Here is a 6983-nt window from a genome sequence, read left to right on the forward strand (position 1 = left end):
AGGAAAACACTCAGCCTGTAAGGAAAACAATCAGCCTGTAAGGAAAACAATCAGCCTGTAAGGAAAACAATCAGCCTGTAACTAAAACAATCAGCCTGTAAGGAAAACAATCAGCCTGTAAGGAAATCAATCAGCCTGTAAGGAAAACAATCAGCCTGTAAGTGAAACAATCAGCCTGTAAGGAAAACAATCAGCCTGTAAGGAAAACAATCAGCCTGTAACTAAAACAATCAGCCTGTAAGGAAATCAATCAGCCTGTAAGGTTTTATCAGGAGAGGAAAAGGACTGTTTTATTATGCCACTTTTGCTGTGGCTTTTTGTCTAAATAAAACACTTGAACTTGAGTGCTTGACGGTTTGGGTCTTTGAGTTGTTTGCTCCCCTTAGACTGAGTGTGGGGCCATACTGGCCACAAGTGCTGCTTTTTTCTTTCTTTTTTTTTTTTTTTACCTCTGCTGTGTGCGGGTAAGGCGAGCGGCGATCAGTCAAGTTAGTAAAACAAAAAACACTTGAATAAGTGTTTTTACACTGGAATAAAATATTGTTCACAAGTCGGAAATCACGAGTCTCGGTCGAGTCTGAAGTCATTAAATATGCGACTTAAGTGCGACTCGAGTACGAGTCACAAACTCGAGTCCCCATCTCTGGTGTACGCTAGCTAATAATACCTTATTGGATCTGGACTGGGTGGTAAAACGATGACCCAAAAACCTTTATGAACAAATTAAAGAGAAGGATTAATTTAGTTCCTGTATAAAGTCTATGTTATCTGCATCATGGCAACAAGGAAACAGGCCTAAATTGGAGTCTAACTGGTCTTTAGCTCAGTTTTTGGGGACGTTTCCACACCAGGAGTCTGTTTTAGTGGCCGTCAACCTCAGATTTTCTCTGTCACCAAAAAAATAAATAAATCTTCAACCTGATCAGTGAAATTAATAACAACACAGCCTGAGTCACGATGCAATGGAAATTAAAAAGAGAGAATCAGGTACATAAAAAATCAGTTTCCTGCTTCATCAACCTAACCTTCAGATCTAAATGAGCTTCTGCTTTAAATGAGGTGAAAACAGTTTTTATGATGAGTCACTAAACCTTCCTGTAACAGAATAGAGAAATAGAACCATAAATAAACAACCTGTTAAACTCTAACATCCCATCAGCAGCATCTTAATCAAACAGAGGAAAGTTCAGTTCCTGATCAATGAACTTCATGTTGGCGTCTCTGCTCTGCTGCTCCATAAATAAACGTCTCAGCAGAGTTTTCCTGCTTCCATTTAGGGCATAAAAAACTTCCCCAGCTGAATGCAGTTAAAGAGAAACTATAAAACCCAACAATGATTTCTGGGCTTCATAGAAATAGAGGGAAATATGTGAGGATAATGATGATAGAGTAAAGCACATCATAGAACCACGGCGCATAGAGGGATCTGGTAGGAAACCTCGTCTTTTCACTTCATCTCTGTAAAATGGGACGATGCTTCCTCTGAGTGATGATGGTGATGATGGTGATAAGGACTAACTGTCTCTGATTAATGGTTACACTGATGACTGATCATCAGATGTTCAACAGGATGATTTTATCAGTTTGTATCCCTCTGATGGCTGCAGATGATCAGCTGGAAGCTAGAAAACCATCAACTCTGAGTTTAGGAAATAATCCCTCAAAGATCAACAGGATGACTGTGGGAAGCAGGGAGGACCAGGATGAAGCTCTCACCATGTTGGATTGACATCTACGGAGCCTCCCAGTCATCCCAGTGAGGGGAGTTATGGGACATTTGATCACAGAGAATGCAGAGCCACTCACTGTGCTGGGATTATAGGTGAGGGTGCAGAGATAGAGGCCTGCAGTGAGTCCTCTGCTGCTGAGGAGGTCCAGGTGAGTTCTACCTGGAGGATCATTAACTGACGTGGAAGGGACTGAAAATACATTTAATGTCTGATGCAGGAAGGAGGAGGAGGAACGTGCAGCGCCGTCCCAATCAGAGCGACTCCTGGTCTCCCTGGGCTACGCTGTCCTGGAGGAATCAGAGAGGAATTAGAGATAGAAATAGTTCAACTAGTTTTGCAACCAAGTCTGTTCCAGCTGTAGAATAGATATTAGTTACTCTGGATTAATTGATTGACTTTATTGATCTCACAGTGGATAAATTAACTCGTTCCATCAGCTCCAACAGTCAGACAGGAAACTGATGATCTTTAAACTGTTGATCTATGCACTCGTCTGTTTTTTTCTTATTGTTGCTCTGATCATCTGAGCTGCAGATCTAGTCTGTTCTCTTCTATTCAGTTTATTTCTATGGCTCCAGTTCTCAGGATGTCACTGCATAGATCCAGATCAACCAGATTAAAGGATCAAAGTTTCTAACCGACACCACTTTTTTCATCCAGTCATTGATCTACAGGATGAACAAATAGGAGATATTAGACTGAATCAGATTTCACAGTAAAACAATCAGCCTGTAAGGAAAACAATCAGCCTGTAAGGAAAACAATCAGCCTGTAACTAAAACAATCAGCCTGTAAGGAAAACAATCAGCCTGTAACTAAAACAATCAGCCTGTAACTAAAACAATCAGCCTGTAAGGAAAACAATCAGCCTGTAAGGAAAACAATCAGCCTGTAAGTAAAACAATCAGCCTGTAACTAAAACAATCAGCCTGTAAGGAAAACAATCAGCCTGTAAGGAAATCAATCAGCCTGTAAGGAAAACAATCAGCCTGTAAGTGAAACAATCAGCCTGTAAGGAAAACAACCAGCCTGTAAGGAAAACAATCAGCCTGTAAGGAAAACAATCAGCCTGTAACTAAAACAATCAGCCTGTAAGGAAAACAATCAGCCTGTAAGGAAAACAATCAGCCTGTAAGGAAAACAATCAGCCTGTAACTAAAACAATCAGCCTGTAAGTAAAACAATCAGCCTGTAAGGAAAACAATCCGCCTGTAAGGAAAACAATCAGCCTGTAACTAAAACAATCAGCCTGTAAGGAAAACAATCAGCCTGTAAGTAAAACAATCAGCCTGTAAGGAAAACAACCAGCCTGTAAGTAAAACAATCAGCCTGTAACTAAAACAATCAGCCTGTAAGGAAAACAATCAGCCTGTAACTAAAACAATCAGCCTGTAACTAAAACAATCAGCCTGTAAGGAAAACAATCAGCCTGTAAGGAAAACAATCAGCCTGTAACTAAAACAATCAGCCTGTAAGGAAAACAACCAGCCTGTAAGTAAAACAATCAGCCTGTAACTAAAACAATCAGCCTGTAACTAAAACAATCAGCCTGTAAGGAAAACAATCAGCCTGTAACTAAAACAATCAGCCTGTAAGGAAAACAACCAGCCTGTAAGGAAAACAATCAGCCTGTAAGGAAAACAATCAGCCTGTAAGGAAAACAATCAGCCTGTAACTAAAACAATCAGCCTGTAACTAAAACAATCAGCCTGTAACTAAAACAATCAGCCTGTAAGGAAAACAATCAGCCTGTAAGTAAAACAATCAGCCTGTAAGTAAAACAATCAGCCTGTAAGGAAAACAATCAGCCTGTAAGGAAAACAACCAGCCTGTAAGTAAAACAATCAGCCTGTAAGGAAAACAATCAGCCTGTAAGGAAAACAATCAGCCTGTAAGGAAAACAATCAGCCTGTAACTAAAACAATCAGCCTGTAAGGAAAACAATCAGCCTGTAAGGAAAACAATCAGCCTGTAAGGAAAACAATCAGCCTGTAAGTAAAACAATCAGCCTGTAAGGAAAACAATCAGCCTGTAAGTAAAACAATCAGCCTGTAAGGAAAACAATCAGCCTGTAAGGAAAACAATCAGCCTGTAAGTAAAACAATCAGCCTGTAACTAAAACAATCAGCCTGTAAGGAAAACAATCAGCCTGTAAGTAAAACAATCAGCCTGTAAGGAAAACAATCAGCCTGTAAGGAAAACAATCAGCCTGTAAGGAAAACAATCAGCCTGTAAGTAAAACAATCAGCCTGTAACTAAAACAATCAGCCTGTAAGGAAAACAATCAGCCTGTAAGGAAAACAATCAGCCTGTAAGGAAAACAATCAGCCTGTAAGTAAAACAATCAGCCTGTAAGGAAAACAATCAGCCTGTAAGTAAAACAATCAGCCTGTAAGTAAAACAATCAGCCTGTAAGGAAAACAATCAGCCTGTAAGGAAAACAACCAGCCTGTAAGGAAAACAATCAGCCTGTAAGGAAAACAATCAGCCTGTAAGGAAAACAATCAGCCTGTAAGGAAAACAATCAGCCTGTAAGGAAAACAATCAGCCTGTAAGGAAAACAATCAGCCTGTAAGGAAAACAATCAGCCTGTAAGGAAAACAATCAGCCTGTAAGGAAAACAATCAGCCTGTAAGGAAAACAATCAGCCTGTAAGTGAAACAATCAGCCTGTAAGTGAAACAATCAGCCTGTAAGTGAAACAATCAGCCTGTAAGGAAAACAATCAGCCTGTAAGTAAAACAATCAGCCTGTAAGGAAAACAATCAGCCTGTAAGGAAAACAATCAGCCTGTAAGTGAAACAATCAGCCTGTAAGGAAAACAATCAGCCTGTAAGGAAAACAATCAGCCTGTAAGTGAAACAATCAGCCTGTAAGGAAAACAATCAGCCTGTAAGTGAAACAATCAGCCTGTAAGTGAAACAATCAGCCTGTAAGGAAAACAATCAGCCTGTAAGTGAAACAATCAGCCTGTAAGGAAAACAATCAGCCTGTAACTAAAACAATCAGCCTGTAAGGAAAACAATCAGCCTGTAAGGAAAACAATCAGCCTGTAAGGAAAACAATCAGCCTGTAAGTGAAACAATCAGTCTGTAAGTGAAACAATCAGCCTGTAAGTGAAACAATCAGCCTGTAAGGAAAACAATCAGCCTGTAACTAAAACAATCAGCCTGTGAGGAAAACAATCAGCCTGTAAGGAAAACAATCAGCCTGTAAGTGAAACAATCAGCCTGTAAGGAAAACAATCAGCCTGTAACTAAAACAATCAGCCTGTAAGGAAAACAATCAGCCTGTAAGGAAAACAATCAGCCTGTAAGGAAAACAATCAGCCTGTAAGTGAAACAATCAGTCTGTAAGTGAAACAATCAGCCTGTAAGTGAAACAATCAGCCTGTAAGGAAAACAATCAGCCTGTAACTAAAACAATCAGCCTGTGAGGAAAACAATCAGCCTGTAAGGAAAACAATCAGCCTGTAAGTGAAACAATCAGTCTGTAAGGAAAACAATCAGCCTGTAAGGAAAACAATCAGCCTGTAAGTGAAACAATCAGCCTGTAAGGAAAACAATCAGCCTGTAAGTGAAACAATCAGCCTGTAAGGAAAACAATCAGCCTGTAAGTGAAACAATCAGCCTGTAAGGAAAACAATCAGCCTGTAAGTGAAACAATCAGCCTGTAAGGAAAACAATCAGCCTGTAAGGAAAACAATCAGCCTGTAAGTGAAACAATCAGCCTGTAAGTGAAACAATCAGCCTGTAAGGAAAACAATCAGCCTGTAAGGAAAACAATCAGCCTGTAAGTGAAACAATCAGCCTGTAAGGAAAACAATCAGCCTGTAACTAAAACAATCAGCCTGTAAGGAAAACAATCAGCCTGTAAGGAAAACAATCAGCCTGTAAGGAAAACAATCAGCCTGTAAGGAAAACAATCAGCCTGTAAGTAAAACAATCAGCCTGTAAGGAAAACACTCAGCCTGTAAGTGAAACAATCAGCCTGTAAGTGAAACAATCAGCCTGTAAGGAAAACAATCAGCCTGTAACTAAAACAATCAGCCTGTAAGGAAAACAATCAGCCTGTAAGTGAAACAATCAGCCTGTAAGGAAATCAATCAGCCTGTAACTAAAACAATCAGCCTGTAAGGAAAACACTCAGCCTGTAAGTGAAACAATCAGCCTGTAAGTGAAACAATCAGCCTGTAAGGAAAACAATCAGCCTGTAACTAAAACAATCAGCCTGTAAGGAAAACAATCAGCCTGTAAGTGAAACAATCAGCCTGTAAGGAAAACAATCAGCCTGTAACTAAAACAATCAGCCTGTAAGGAAAACAATCAGCCTGTAACTAAAACAATCAGCCTGTAAGGAAAACAATCAGCCTGTAAGGAAAACAATCAGCCTGTAAGGAAAACAATCAGCCTGTAACTAAAACAATCAGCCTGTAAGGAAAACAATCAGCCTGTAAGGAAAACAATCAGCCTGTAAGGAAAACAATCAGCCTGTAAGGAAAACAATCAGCCTGTAACTAAAACAATCAGCCTGTAAGGAAAACAATCAGCCTGTAAGTAAAACAATCAGCCTGTAAGGAAAACAATCAGCCTGTAACTAAAACAATCAGCCTGTAAGGAAAACACTCAGCCTGTAAGTGAAACAATCAGCCTGTAAGTGAAACAATCAGCCTGTAAGTGAAACAATCAGCCTGTAAGGAAAACAATCAGCCTGTAACTAAAACAATCAGCCTGTAAGGAAAACAATCAGCCTGTAAGGAAAACAATCAGCCTGTAAGTGAAACAATCAGTCTGTAAGTGAAACAATCAGCCTGTAAGTGAAACAATCAGCCTGTAAGGAAAACAATCAGCCTGTAACTAAAACAATCAGCCTGTGAGGAAAACAATCAGCCTGTAAGGAAAACAATCAGCCTGTAAGTGAAACAATCAGTCTGTAAGGAAAACAATCAGCCTGTAAGGAAAACAATCAGCCTGTAAGTGAAACAATCAGCCTGTAAGGAAAACAATCAGCCTGTAAGTGAAACAATTAGCCTGTAAGTGAAACAATCAGCCTGTAAGGAAAACAATCAGCCTGTAAGTGAAACAATCAGCCTGTAAGGAAAACACTCAGCCTGTAAGTGAAACAATCAGCCTGTAAGTGAAACAATCAGCCTGTAAGGAAAACACTCAGCCTGTAAGTGAAACAATCAGCCTGTAAGTGAAACAATCAGCCTGTAAGGAAAACAATCAGCCTGTAAGGAAAACAATCAGCCTGT

The sequence above is a fragment of the Cyprinodon tularosa genome, unplaced genomic scaffold (assembly GCF_016077235.1).
Source record: "Cyprinodon tularosa strain WSP-4 unplaced genomic scaffold, ASM1607723v1 ctg1209, whole genome shotgun sequence".
NCBI lineage: Eukaryota > Metazoa > Chordata > Actinopteri > Cyprinodontiformes > Cyprinodontidae > Cyprinodon > Cyprinodon tularosa.